General features: G+C 40.5%; 1 long non-coding RNA gene across 2 annotated transcripts in view; it reads right to left on the bottom strand.

Moving 5' to 3' along the window:
- Positions 1 to 2733: 2733 nt before the first annotated feature.
- Positions 2734 to 15561, bottom strand: part of LOC103482241 (uncharacterized) — a 29660-nt gene continuing 16832 nt past the window's right edge. For both annotated transcript variants that reach the window (XR_014085439.1, XR_014085440.1), the window contains one exon: positions 2734 to 3060. This is a non-coding gene — a long non-coding RNA (uncharacterized LOC103482241). The remainder of the gene's footprint in view (positions 3061 to 15561) is intronic.

The following is a 15561-nucleotide window of genomic DNA, read 5'->3' as shown; positions in this document are numbered from 1 at the left end:
AGTACCCGGAGAAAACCCACGCAACGCACAGGGAGAACATGCAAACTCCATGCAGAAAGACCCCAGGCCGGGAATCGAACCCAGAACCTTCTCGCTGCAAGGCAACAGCTCTACCAACTGCGCCACTGTGCAGCCACATTTATACATTACTTTGTGTTATTCTGTCATATTAAAGTCCATTGAAACTTCTGGATGTAACGTCTCAAAATGTGGAAAAGTTCAAGAAATAGGAGAAGGTAAGGTTTTGCAAGACAATGACTTCATTTCATATGTTCATATTTTATGAAGCATCTATGGATTATGCAGACTGTACACGCAGAAACTTTAAACTCTTATCCCTACTCTTACAGCGACATGTACAACTGTTGTTGCCCTCAGTCAGCTTTCCTGTATGTTAATATCAGAATGACTGGATGCTAATCTCAAACAATGAACCGCGTTTCTGCGGGCAAGCAGGCAATCGTTGCCTCTGAATGCTGCCGGCTTCCAGTAGAAACATGATTATTTTAGGTCTCTGCCTTAATGCAAAAGCAGCATGGCCCACGGTGCTAATGTTCACACAGAACAATATCCTTAGCTTTTGTTTCTGATAAACAATATGTAAAGTAGATGCGTTCCTTTTTTCTTCCCAGGTCATTTCAATAGGAAAAAGTGCATAATGGATGCATGTACCTTGCCTCAAGGCAATCATTTTGTCTTTATATATTTTTTCACATATTCTGGTTACCATACAGCAGGTAATTGCTGTATTTTTTTTTCCCTCTCCTCGTTTCACACACACCTCCAAGTTAAACATAAATCTCTGTCATTCTAACAGCGTCTTCGGGGATATTACAGTAAACTTTCCCTCTGCAAACAGCTAACGGAACAAGGTCACAATCCCAAGACTGCACAAAAGTGTGGAAGATAATCTGTGTAATGTATGCAGTTTGTCAACATATCTATAGGGGAGAAACCTCAGAAGACTCTGCTTGAAGGCTGTACATGTGCAATCTATGACTATCATTCAGTAAGTTGTACGTCAAGTGGGGATATTAGATCCGTAGAAACACTCTGTGACAGACGGGGCTGGCAAAAAATGACAAATCTCTCTATCCGCAACTGAGTGGATCGTAGGGAAATATTGCAAATAATAGAGATCAGTGGTTTTTATTAGTTACACTCAGTAGGGACACCTTAAAAGAGAAATTTAGACAATATCAGGGTCGTCACTGATCTGCAGTGAACTGAACTGAACTCCAGTTTTTTGTCAAGAAAGTCCGATTTCATCGGGGAAGGGTGAACACACAATCAAACTCTGAAACGGACCAAGAATGCTAACTCTAGTCCAACTGCAAATGTAGGTCTCGGTTTCATTCAAGTGAACCCTGGAGCGGTTTGAATGGATATATGACCGCTCCAACAGCACGAAGCAGACAACAGCGCAGGGAATTCTGGGTAAATACAGTCAGAACAAATGCAAATGTTTAACGCTAGCAGGAGAAATGACTCGCAATCTCTTACCAAAGACATAATCGTGTAACCACAAACGTGTGACGTTACTGAATTTTTGTTTACATTTTCAGGAGAAGGAAGCTGTGCTCCATGTCTTCTTCAGAGGTTTTCTGTGTTGTGTCCTTCAGTGGTTCTTGGTGTAGCGCCACCACAGGCGAGTTGGGAAGAGGTTTATCAAAGGGTTTGGCTTTTTTGAAGCAGTGCAGTGTGAAAGAGAACCGAAGCAGCTGAACATGTAACCAATGTTTTCAATTGTGGTTCTCAGCCGAACCGAGTCTACCGGACTATCAGGTGTGAAAACACCCATAGTGGAACACTGTTTTCTTTTTTTTGTTTCAACAATGACACCTGAATAGTGGAGGAGCCCCCTATAAACAGCATGATCTGCTTTTCTTCTGCAGATATTTGACATTGGCCAACATCAAGCATGATGAAAACAAACTCGGGAATTCTTTTTTCTCCTTAATGGCCATTTATCAAAGCCATTCTGACTGCAAACCTCCCCACAAACGCTTCCCATCTATATCAGTGTGAAGCCTGCAATGACTGCTCCAATGAACTGCAACACCCAACTGCAAAACAAAGGGTGAAATTGAAGCACGTTCTGGGCAGGAAAACATAATTACAACTTCATTTACAATGCTATTCTGCAATCACACCATCCTCTCTCGAAAGGAATTTATTAACATTTTTTAAAGTAAGGTTCTTAGATTTTTTTGGGGGGTTTACCAAATAGATTTCCTTCACCTAAAAAGATGCATCACCATGAGCTTGTCCAAACGTCTGCAGGGTGGTGGAAGCTAACATGCTACCTCATTATGTGTCAATTGTGAAACAAGCAATAAACATTGCATTTTGTCAAGTGACCATCATCAAAATTGTCATGTCAATATAGACATGAGCAGCAGCGCTTTGGATCAACTGCTGCTGTGTGATTGAGTTTTTAGGCAGACCTGTGAGGGCACTGTTCCAGTAATCGATGCGACTAAAGATAAATTCTTGGATGAGTTTCTCAAGATCTCAGGGGAACATTAGTCCTTTAAACCCGGAAATATTCTTCAGGTGATAGAAGGTCGACTTCCTGACCGTCTTTATGTGTTTCTGATGGTTCAGTATTCACTGACTGATATTTCAAATGGATTAAATTAAAAGGAACAACTTTGGGGCTCCATCCATTTTATCACATCATTAGCAGCAGTGCCTGTAAATGACTACAGCACTATATAAAAACAAGATGCATCAAGGCCACCACGGAGGTTTATTATAACAATCTTCACAAACTGTAACGGCATATATGATATGCAAGCACAGCAAGGCTCAGTTCATTACCTGTTTGTAATTAGTTCAATCTTGCCTACTCAACAGTCAATAAGTAGCTGTCACAGCGGGCAGAGAAGTGCTTTATCTATTCCCTCCGAGCTGCCAGTGTGGGAGTCCATCTGTTTGCTTCAACAGCAGACGTGGCGGATGCGGCGCTAAGATTATTAGACATCATGACTGAGGGCTGGCATCTTTCTTCACTTGCCTTTTGTATCGCCTCGTCGGCCAAAGCTTCACACACACACGCTGAAACAGATGAACAAAAAGAAGAGTCCGGGTGATTAGAGCCGAAAGCGTCCACGTTCATGTTACCCAAACGCCACCAACACATGGCCCCGAATTCAGCAGTATCCACAACATCCATTCACCGACTTCCACAATAAGTCAACAATAGGCATGGAGGATGAATGCGTTTCATAGTGCAGATATTCAATTATGATGGATTGAACGACAGCTTAGCGCTTCATAATGCTTTCCCTCCTCCCCCGTTGGGGTGTTTATTTTTGGCTTATTGTTCGCTGCCTGCAAGTAAATTGTTCAAGCACTCTAATAGCCAGAATAGAAGAAAAAAAAACAGTCCCACAGTGTTTTCCTCATGGAGTTTAAGTAGATAGATTTTGGAGAAAATCCCCTGCGTCCTGGAACATTTAACCACCTTCCAAGTGTTTGTGCTGGACCTCTTGGCCCGGGAAAAAACGGATCTCCAAACCTGGGCCGCACGTGCCTTCAGCCTTGATGTGGTGGAATGCAAAAAGTGTGGATTTAGACGTCGGGAAACAGTTAATCAAGAACGCATGAAGGAAGTTGCCTAATGGAAAAAAGACGTGCCGGAGTGAAAGGGTGAAATTGCCTGTTAATGGCGACTCTCTCTCTCCCTCTCTCTCTCTCTCTCTTTCTCTCTCCCCCTCTCTCTCTCTTTCTCTCCCTCTCTCACTCCTTCTCTCTCTCCCTCCCTCCCACCTGTGAGGGCTGCAGATGCGTGAGACAAAAAAAATAAAGATGGCTCACGTGGGGACGGCGGCATCCAGACAACGGTTCACATTTTGCTCTTAAATACGACTCGGCCCGCGAGAAATGAATTTCGGAGAGCTCAGGAAGGGACGGGATCCAGCTGGGTGTTGGCTAACAGTATGTAATGGATTTTCAATGTGCAGAGCTTGCTCCATCATCGGTGAAACCTATGATTGAAAAGTTTTGGGCAAGTTGAAAATGTTTTTTTTTTTTTCCCCAGTTAGAAGTAGCGGCAGCAGAATATGACCTAGAAATTATATTTATTAAAAACTGGGTAGGAGAGGGGAACGCGGAGATATTTGGAATGAAAATTGTTGCGTTAAATTGAAAAAAAAAATATATCATCTGTCCAAGATGATTCCGAAAGAAAAAAAAAGTCAGCAAACACAACTATCAGCACTGGGGCCAAGTCATGCTCATACCAAGACTTTTTTTGGACTTATTTCATATAAACCAAAAAAAAAACAGTTTTAAGAAATGAAGATGAAATCCAATTAGCCTGGAGAGACCAAATAATCACCCTGCTCTCTTTCGGATTGAATCCTGAAGGAAATATCTGTCGAATTCTCCATCATTACATTTTTAAAACCACATCATGTAAATATACAACATGAGCTGGACATATTTGGGCCATATCTATCAGACAGGTGCAGACTTAAAAGAATTGTTTTTTTAGCTGAGATCATGTAAAGTTGTAGCCCCACAAAAACAATATTGTTCTTGAAAAAACATTCTCATTCATAATACGCTTCTCTGGGAGACCAGTCACATAAAGAAGTGTGATTGGTATCACTCAAGAAGCACACAGTATCAGCATTTAATCATACTTTCACATTTGCTGATAACTTTAATACTTTTATCGAACAGTGGAGAAAAATAACAATTCCAACAATTTTAGGGTTATATTTTCTTAAATAATAATTGAAATTTATTGCGACAACAATAAACCACCATCTCTTGTTAAGACATTTATCACGATAAACGATACGATAAATGCCCACCACTGCTCCATAACAGTTCGCTTACCTGCAGTTGTCAGATATGCCAACAGAAAAGGGCAAAAAACTCTGAGCCGTTGTAGACTAATCCCCTTTTTTGTCAGCAAATGTAACAAATTTAAGACAATCTAAACATAAAATCTAATTGTGAAGTAATTGCTTGGATTTTCCTTAAACTTTCACACAAAAAAAAAATGCTTCGAACATCATAGTGCACTCAGGTCAAAACTACTTTCAAGACATTTAAAACAACTTAAAATAGCATATCAATGTGGAAGGAAATCATAATCTAAATGCTGAGTGCATGTATTATACAAATGCGTAAGTCTTTCAATACAGCAGGTATTGAATAAATAATGTGTTCAATATAGAAAGCTCTATATTAATGCAGTTATACAGCCGGGAAACTGTAATGTTGCTGACTTAACGGTTTGTGTTTGCAATAATACTTTGCAGACACAACAGGGAAAATTCATATTTGAAATGTCAACTTTGTAATTAAAGAGAGTAGGAATGGAGAAATGTACCGGAACATTTCCAAGAAAGTCTTTAGTTTCAGAGAGAGGAAACAAAACGGCTAGAATGAGCCATTGAGTTTGACTGCTTTGTGTTGTCCCGTTAAAAGACGGGACAACACAATGCATAATCCATAATGATGCATAATCATTATGGATTATGCATCCATAATGATTTGACAACCGTTGGTGGAAAAAAATACTGGGTCAAAGTCACACCTGAGGAATGTATATGACTAGTTTATTTATACAAAAGACTTTTTCACAATGTATGTAAAACATTTCCATAAATGTGTTCAATAATTATTTCATGAGTCATTCCAGCTTTTTAGAACTTCTTTTGTGGAGAAATTTGCTCTGATGTGTGTTGTTGTGTTTGATATGTGTGAATTGATTTTGTAATTGCAGACTTTTGGGATATTCATACAGATACAAATATTGATGAAGTCTTAAACTTTAACCAATCGCAATCGTTTGTCCGACATATGTAACTTATGAACTTGATTTGTAGCAAACTGTAATCATCTTTTTCTTCCATAAAGGCCAACTTTAAAGAACATGACAAGCGGTTACCTATTACACTGAGTTCATTTAAAACTGGACTACAAACCCACCTGCTTACAAACCACAATAAATGGAACATTATTAATACACATTAAATGTGTTGGTTAATCGACAAAATGTAATGGCTGTTACTGGGTTTTACAACCTTTGGCTATACGATGTGTTCTTGATGTTTCCATGATGTAAAGCACTTTGAACTGCTGTGTTGTTTAAATGTGCAATACAATTAAACTTGATTGATCCTCTAGTCCACATATTTTCCCACCTGAAAGTGTCCTCTAAGAGGGGGAGCGGTTTGCACCTGTCCACTTCCAGGTGATGGAGTGAACATGATGAGCTCTGTGAAAGGTTGAACTCTTTGAGACGCTGTTTTATAACGCAACGTCCCGTATACCTGGGTCCTTCTCTGTTCTCTTAAACATGGTGTGGCATAAACCAATCCTTTCAGTGACAGTTTGTTCCACTCTCAGCAAAATCTCAGTGGTTTCTGTTTGTTTCCAGACTGCAAAAAACACCACCGACGCACTGTCCATGACCTAAATAAATCATGTTTCCTCTCATTTGGAAGCAGAGCCACTTCTTTATATGACGGCCTTTGAACTATTCCTCCCAGACTGACGAGTGGTTATTAATTCATCCATTCTTTTGAAAAAGAGCGCCTCATTATCATCCCAATATCAACCCGTCCCGTGAGAAGCCATGAAGCCAAGCAGTCAGGATTTTGCACTCCAGCTTCACAGGCTTGTCAAAATTAAAAGGGTCTGCCAGTGACACTTTGAGGATGGCTCTCCAAAAAAAGAAAAAAAAAACAGAGGGAAAAGAGATGAATTATGTAAGATCTCTTTTAATATTGCATTGCAGAGGAGGACGTCCCACATGCCCACCACTTCCAGCCTCAAACAACGCACGAATTGGAATGCGATCAAACCGGCACAATGCAGCGGCGGTAAACTCGCACCGACTTTTTTTTTATTTTTTATTCCCTCTTATCGCGCACGAAGGCGCACAGAGTCGGCTCCTGTGGGTTTTCTAAGGGAAAAGCTTTTTGGAGATAACGACAGGGGAGAGAGAGAGAGAGAGAGAGAGAGAGAGAGAGAGAGAGAGAGAGAGACAATCACAGGAAGATTGAATGAGATTTGCATTTGGAGAGTGGATTTTGATAACATCAGAGGTTCTTAGAAGATGACCTGGGTTCTGGGAAGTGGGGCGTAAAAAAAAAAAAAAAAAAGATGGACCAACTTCTAGTTTGCATCAAGCTTCATTAGGGATGGCAGGAAAAAAAATCCTTTTGTGGCAGCTATTAAAGTAAACAAAATATGACGAACGAGCTTGATTCCCTCAAAAGACAAAAAACAATGGTACAGCCGTGTTAAGTGGAACGCCACGACCCAGGAAGCACAGCGGGGGCATTACGGTTTCTCATTAGAGATCAGATTTTCCAGAAAGGAAAACAGAGAAACCCTAAAAACTTCTATTTCCAACTAAAACAAAGCAAGTAAAATGAAAATGGTTCTCTCAGAAACAATACTCCACAATCTATTAGTTTTACTGCTAATCACTTTTCTCTTTCACGCTGTTGCTTTTATTGACCTTTTATCTTTACCAGCAGCCTCCTGCTATTTCACTGCGTTACATTTCCATCTCCCTTCCTCATTCCCTGTAGCAAAACAAGAGATAATTGAATTGCACCCAACAGGCCACCTGATAAGTCAATCTCATATTCAGAATTTTTGATGAAGTCTCTCTGTATAGCTCGTGTCCTTTTTATTTCCCAGCCCAGTTGGCTCATGGCTAATTGTCATTTTTCCTAAATGCTGCAGCGGTAACAGTTGTATCGAACTGGCCTGAGCTCCAGCTGGCTGTCGACGACACGGTCCAACTTTGAGACCCTTCTGTGATAAATGGTGTCACTAATAAATACCACAACCAGACATGGGCTTTGGGATTTAGATTTCCCAATTACAGTCATTATGCAGAAGTAATTATAATGATTTTGTGTTTTAGGAATCTAAAAAAAAAGTAACTGGGAAAAGCAAGTTGTTGGTGGGATGGGATGGAAATAAGGAAAATCTTGGCAATTGCGATGTTTCCACTAAACAGCAAATGCAATTAAAAATTACATATAAAAACGTTTGTTCATGCAATAGGAGGATGATGCCACACCATCATCCTCCTACCACTTCCTGTCGTCTCATTCGTCCAGTAACATCCGATTGCTGATCACAGTTTTGCAAAACATACTAATTTCGATACGGTTTGGAAAACCACCTCATCCTATTGCAGAAACCTTGTATCAAAAGACGTGACATTTATTCAAATTGGAGAATTGAGCTAATTTATTTTTGTGACTCCAATTTGCGCAATTTTTGGGTAAATTGAAATGCAGGAGAATCAGTATCTGCGTTTCAGTTAGAAATGTGAGCAAAACTTTGTTGATATTCCGCTACTGTTGAAAACCCCCCCACAAATTCACAATAACTGTGGTTCCATTAAACAACAAAAATCACACGTGAAAAAGTTTGTTCATGCAATAGCTCATCAACTTTCCTGCTCTCTTAAAAGTTAGGGTCTTTTGGACCACGCAAGGTTTTTTACTCGGTTCAGTTCGGTGGGGTCACGCTGACCCTGTTTTGGCTTTGACAAGTATTTATTGTGTGTGTTGTTTCGGAAACTGACGATCTGATGGGACAATTTATCAAAGAGGTGAGTTTATTTAAAATTGCCGTGTTTCCATTGAGCAAATTTGTTTTTGCAATTGCAATTTGTGGAATTTTAAGGTCGATTGAAATGCAGGTACTGTCTGACTCTCATATTCCAGTACTCTGGATGGTGCCATGATTCTATCATTTTTAGTAGTAATATATGAAAGACAATGTATGGCTTGTTGTTCAGGAAATGCTCACCTGTGACACAGGAAACCTGCTAACAAAAATCTCCCAACAAGCCATTCGAACGAGGAGTCACCCTGAGGGCCACTGGCTTGATTGCTTCAGAGGACGAAGGTGGTCCCTCTCTCTTCTCCAGCAATTCACAAGGCTACAATCTAAATCATTTTTTTCTTAATTAGGTGAAGCTCTCTAATCAACCGAAGCACTTGTTGCAGCACACACAGTAATGGCAAACTAAGGTGAAGTGCCCGACTGGGTCTTCAGGGGCATCAATATGTTTACCATTAGTGGCAGTGCGGGAGGTCGACCGGCGGAGATCAAGAGACCTGAGATGCAAATTTCTCTAACCTCATTTACATACCATTCATTTAAAAATCACTCTGCTCATCACTGAGAAAAAGCATCAACATCGGTCCACACGCGCCGAAAAGGCAGGGAAAAGATTCAGAGCTCGAGATGTCCCACATGTCTGGCCATCTGTTGCGGGACCCTAAAAGGCACACTTTAGACGGCGCCTGGCAGGTTCTGGTACGTGCATGGGAAGCGGGGCCTCTGATGAAAGGCCGTCCTCTGCTACAGAGGCCCTGTGAAAAGAATCACACTGTCATGCCTAATTTCTCATTTGTGGAAAACCATCACCCCCTGTGACACAGTGGCATGCCGGCTGGTCGTAAACACGGCCCTGCCAGGCGAGGTCAAAGCAGATGCCTTATCCTAGCTTGATGGAGTGTGGCATCGTGGATAAATGAGGGAAGTCTAAAAGTCACATTTTTTAAAAAGTCACTACCCACACAATCTGATGTTGTAACTGATCAACTGGTCATGTCTTTGATTTATTCTCGTTGCTATTGCTACAACATTTTTGTTATTATCATGACTTGATATCTCAATTAAAAAAATGGTACTTATGCTCACTTGGTGAAATACAGAAATATATTTGTTTGCTTTGCCACCAAATTCCTCAGTTAGCAAAACTGTTTTTGAGAGAAAATTGAGGCAAACATTTAAAACTAGATCAGTTGAAACCATCTATGTAACAGAAGATCAACTACTGTTGCACACAAAGAAAGGTCAGCTCCCTCAGGTGTACGAGTTAGAAACTAAGTTATCATGTGTGACAAAAAAACAACAGGAAAGTAATCCTTATTTTCAAAACTGGAGATGTTACAAAAAGGAACCGTTAAAGATGGAAAACAAGGAAGACATGAAATACATGAAGCAAAAACTAAGCCTCCACTTGGTGCTTCTTGTTTGTACAAACTGACAGTAGGACTGCATACGCATTTAAACTTCTCTTTAAAACGTCAAAGTATTGTTTCTTGTCCATTTATTGATTTTTGCTATGAATTAACCATTTTTGCAGACACTTTTGGTTAATGTGTTATGGACCGAGGGGGTTATCTTTGTTTTGGTTTCACTGGGTTTTCTCTCTCCCTCCTGTTTCTGTATCAGTATTCTGCTGCACAGCTGATTCATTAAGCAGTCAACTCTCTTTGGCAGCACTTGTGGCAGCCAAGTACTCAATAGCTGTATTTCCACTACAAATGTGTGCAAGACTTTGTCGATATTCTGCTAATGCTGAAACCCCCCCACCCCCAAAAAAAAAAACACAGTTTCACAACTGGGGTGTTTCCATTAAACAAGTAATGCAATTAAAATCGCATGAGAATAAGTTTGTTCATGCAATAAGTCATTAACAAAACATGCAGCACCATAATCCTACAACCATTTCTTTTCTTCGTGGTTTGGGCCAGCGGGAACATCTCGTTGTTTCACATGTGACTTGTGTGAAGTGAAAAAAAAAAATGTTTCCATTGCAAGTTTTACAAAATACACCAATTGAGATGCAGCCAAAAACCTTTATTTAAAAAAAGATTAGTTTTTTCGAAGTTGGTGTGTTTCTATTAAGCAAATGTAGGTTCAAAATGTAAAACGCAGTTACTGAGTCAGACAAGATATGAAACATTTGTAAGCACCGTACCATCATGTAGAACAGCATCCGTGTTCTGGACATTCCTACAGGTGATAGGACAGGGTTTTTCTTTGTTGAGGTTTTTTGTCCTCTTATGCAAAATCAGATGAAAATTTAACTGAATTTTTCAGTTTGAGGTAGAATTTAAAATGTTTTTTTTATTTTATATATTTGCCGTTTCCTCAGAACGGAACCAGCAAAAATTGTTATGAAGGTCTTGTTTTGTCTCGTGAGCAGTGTGCCCTTTCACGACCACATACTTTTTATTTACCTCTTACCCCTCGACTATTTTACACTTTCTTTTGGATTTTTGGACACCAAACCTCACCATGTCTAACACTGCTAGTAATTATTTCCCTCATATACTATGGTTAAACTGAAAATATGTAATTTGTGTAAAAACCGAGCTTTATTCCAAACACATTTTACCGAAGCCAATTAAAAAGAATCTATTATCGTGACTTGATGTCATTTGCTCTGAGCCAACACTGACAAACACGATTTGCATAAAAGTAATCAGGTCACTGTCTTATTAGGAATATGTGTCAAACTGTCATTCGGTTCCAAGCAAACGCACCGCTTATAATGGGATGACGTGTTGGCTGTATTTCATGCGGATCTTGCTCACTTTTGTATTCTTTAGCCGTAGCTTTGCCCCCCGAAGGAAATCAGTGGCGAGGCAAAATCAAAACTCACAGCGTTACCACATTAAAGTAACATTCAAAAAATTAAAAGCTTTCAAAACAGATGGTCTCATTTTATGCAAATGTTATTATGCAAACTCGAGCCCGGAGGCCTGGCTGTCTCCCCACCCCCCAGCCCTTTAATTGGCAGAGAAAAGAGAGGTGCCAGACGCTGCAGGTGGCAAGGTAGCCTCACTTTTTTGTCACATCCTGAGCGAGAATTGTTCTTTTTTTTTTTATTTGGTGTTATTTCCACAGGGCCTCTCCACAGAGAGGAGGAGCCCATCGTGCTCCACGTGGTGCAGCGGATTCTCGAAGCCCCGCGAACCGATAATGCGGCGCGCGCCTTTGCTCACAGTAAGGAATGGCTCACTAAAGGCAATAACCTCTAAAAGGCAAACCTCCGGTAGAGAAGATGAGCCTGACCCACCGTAGTCTTTCCCCCCCTCCCCTCTTATTTCATCCCCTGAATACTCTCGGCTGCTGGTTAGCGCTGTGCAGTCTGGAGTATGTCGGGATAATTAGGAAATATGATCTGAACGGCCGTATGCCTGGAAGATCTGGTTGTAGTTTCATCTTTCAGAAAAGGGTTTAGTGCGATTATGCTCTGACGGTAGCAGGCCTGTTCACTTTGGCTCCAATTTATGTTCTTGCGAAGAAAATGTCTTGGTATAATCGTTTGTAATGAGTTTGCGAGAAAAAAAAAAAAGCAACATAAAATGCTCTTTTCTGGCATAGATTCTCAGAACATTGCAGCACTGTATTTTTGTTTTAAAGAGGCAGTACTGTGTTTTTTCCAGGCATATGGAGCCATTTTATAGCACAATCAAGTAATCATGTTACTGTCAGTTATAAAAATGCTGCATATATCAAATATGACTTAAAATAATTTTTACTTTCTAATTTAACACATTGAAACTGGGCTGGTCTCTTTAAGAAACATTTGCTCTCCACCTCCCAGGAGGAGCATCATCCTGGAAGGCGGAGCTTGGTCCACCCAGGCGTTCTGCACAGCCAAATGGTTGCCACTGGAGATTAAGGATTTCTGAGACAAGCATGAAAAAATGGAAGCAACAGTCCAGATATGTTTTTGATGAGGGGACGACATTTTAAAAATAATGTAAAGCTCATAAAAGTCGATTTTACATAAAACTGTCCCTTTAAAGTCTTTAAAAACTCTCCACAGAGACGATCGGATCAGACTCTCCTTTTAAGTAAAGCCGTTGAGCCCTACAGATGCATGTAGCCCGACCTAAATTATGTGAATTACCCCATGATGGAATCCAGTTTTTTTTTTTGTTTTTTTTGGATGCTGATCAGACGAACCAATCCAGGAGAAGTATAAGACTTTGAAATTCCCCAAAACATACAAGTCCTCCTTGCTAAAATATTAACTTTTGATCTCATTTCTCCAGCCCTGCCTCCTCAAAATCAATCTCAGGGAAAATATGCTCTTAATCATTACAGAACGAATGAATCAGTTTCTTTTTGTTCTTCCACTTCTTTGGGAATCAGTCATCTGCTCGCCAGAAAACACTGAATCCAGGCAGGCATGATGTGCAGAACACATGCAGAACGGATGTATCCTTTTTAAATGTGATACAGCAACACTGAGATTTCGGCTAGGAAAAATGTTTCTTTTTTTTATTTCAGAATTCTTACAGTCAAGAGTGTGCGAATGAATAGTTATGAGCTCAGCGCACTTGTCCAGAAAAACTTCCCGTAAAGAATTCCCTGTGATCCCCCGTGTTTTTGTTTTCATCCTGGGTGAGAGTGTAACAAGGACACAATCTGCTCGTGTCTGCCCGCTTCCACCCGTGTTTGCAGCGGTGAGGTAACATTAGACGCGGTGATCTTATTGTAGCTCGACCCTTGGGGGCAGCACAAACAACTCGGCAACACCTCTGACTCTATAAATATGTAAAATGCCTGGTGTGTGTTCCAGCGGCCCTGTTGTGCTCGTTCAGCCAGCTTCTCCTCCTCCTCCGTTGGCCCTGCCCGGCCTCTTTGGGGACCAGCCAGACTAAACAATGTAAATAAGTCATGATGAGCAGGTCCTGTTGGCACTTGCTCAAATAAGCGGCGGATGTGTTGCATTGTGTTCCTCCTTCACTCAAGTGATGGGGATGGCAACAATCTAGCCACATGATGTCGTGTTTCAGAGATGGATATTTTATTTAGAAGGACTTTTTTGTCTTTTAAGGCATTTCTTGTCCAACCACATTCTATAATTGTAGGCGTAGAAAACGAGTTGGATGAAACTATTTTATGTCCGTTATATCCTAATATACAAACATGTCACTTTAAAAATTATGAAAATAAATTTGCTGAATAGAAACAATAATTAAACAAAAAAAAAATTCTTTTTGGATAGAGTTTTGGCGCTAGAATAAGGTGGTTTTTCAAAATTGGTTTAGTTTGCAAATATGCTATGGAAATGCTCTCTTTTCTTTTGCATCGCCACGAGTCACGTGATCAACAGGCGGACGTCACTGCTGCCGCAAACCATGAAGAAGTGGTAGGAAGATGGTGACGCGGTAAGTTTTTTTAATGACTGATCTGAGCATGTTGGCTTTGAAGCCTCTTGCGACCGATAGAATTCAGTATTCAAGTTGATGAAGTGACGGCACCAAATTGGATGGGCTAAGATGGCTTTTTAAAAAGATTTTTTCACTGTTTAGTCGTAAATCACAAATTAACTGGTTCTGTTTGAGAAGGACTGTTGGCGCCGTCATGAATAGGCTATTGGTTAAGCAGGCTGAGTGCTCAAACGACTTTTAAAAAGCTTTTTGGAGCCAATAATGGAGTGAGATGAATGTGGAGTGGACCTGAACGCAGCTCATTAAACACTGGTGTGAAAAGCTCTCGGAAGGCTCTCGACCACACGGCTGAGCAGTTCCAGTCACCTCTGGCAAACCGCTGGCTGGAGGCTCCGGTGAAAAGAGCTCCTCAAGTCAACGCTCCTTTGTTATGCCGTTGTATAGAAGAGTAAGGTCAGAGACCACAGCAGCTGACATCCACGATGACAAATCAATCCTTTCACAGAAGGGAAGTTTTGTCTTTGGCTAACAGCAGTTAAACATACCAGATTAGCTTCAAGCAATAGTGTTTTTTTAACTGAGATCAGAAACCATCTATTAATTCATAAGCTTTACAAGATGCCTTTAGTTAATATATTTATCCCAAAGAAGTGATTAACTCTGTCCTAAAATACCAATTGATTTAGGACTAACTGTAAAAGTGCTGGCTTCAGTTTGGGATAGTTCCTTTTTTTTTCACAAACTGTGTGAGAGGAAACTGAGGAGACAAAAAAGCAGCTGGTTTTTATTTCAATTACGTTTATGTGTCCCAGTTGGTCTTATTAACCACATCCTTACTGGCCCCAGAATGAATTTTTAGGTTTTGTTGCCTAATAATTCTTCATCAGGTTGTTTTAAGCATTTTTTTAATCACCCGTTTAGTTTTGCATGCAGTCTGCAGCTAACGGGACGCGTCTGGTTTTGACACGAAAGTTCAGCTGTTAGGAACTTTTGTTCTGTTGTTCAAGATATTGCCAAGACATGATATTTTAGGTTTCTTACATAATCGTGGAAAAGTATTCAATCCCATTAAAAACACACACTCCTATGGATTTCATGTGAAAGAGTAACAAAATGTACTACATAATTGAGAAGTGGAAGCAAAATGTTGCATGGTTTTAAAAAAAAAAAGTGTACAAATACCAATTTGAAAAGAGTGATAAGTGTCATAAAGCGGGGTTGAGGTGGTGGTGAGGAGTGACGCAGAGACCCAGGTATGGTGATGATGATGATGATGATGAAGGCTCAAAACAGTCCAACACAGGCAGCACGGCAGAGAGATTAGCGCACAGCTAAATACTGGCAGCAACTGATTCACAGGACTGGAAACGAGAGCTAACGCTAGTCAGGACTTCGCAGTTCTACTGGAGCGTCAAACAACTGACGTACGACAGCCGTGCAAACGACAAAAACTTAGACAAGGACCCGACGAGGAACACAGACAACAGGTGGGACTAAATACACACAGGGGTCATCAAGGGAACGAGACACACCTGGGAAGCAATCAACGAGGAAGACGCAGAGTCAGAGACACACA

This window comes from Poecilia reticulata, chromosome 20, assembly GCF_904066995.2.
Source record: "Poecilia reticulata chromosome 20, P_reticulata-male-v2, whole genome shotgun sequence".
NCBI classification, from domain to species: domain Eukaryota; kingdom Metazoa; phylum Chordata; class Actinopteri; order Cyprinodontiformes; family Poeciliidae; genus Poecilia; species Poecilia reticulata.
This window is presented reverse-complemented; position numbering and strand designations above follow the sequence as displayed.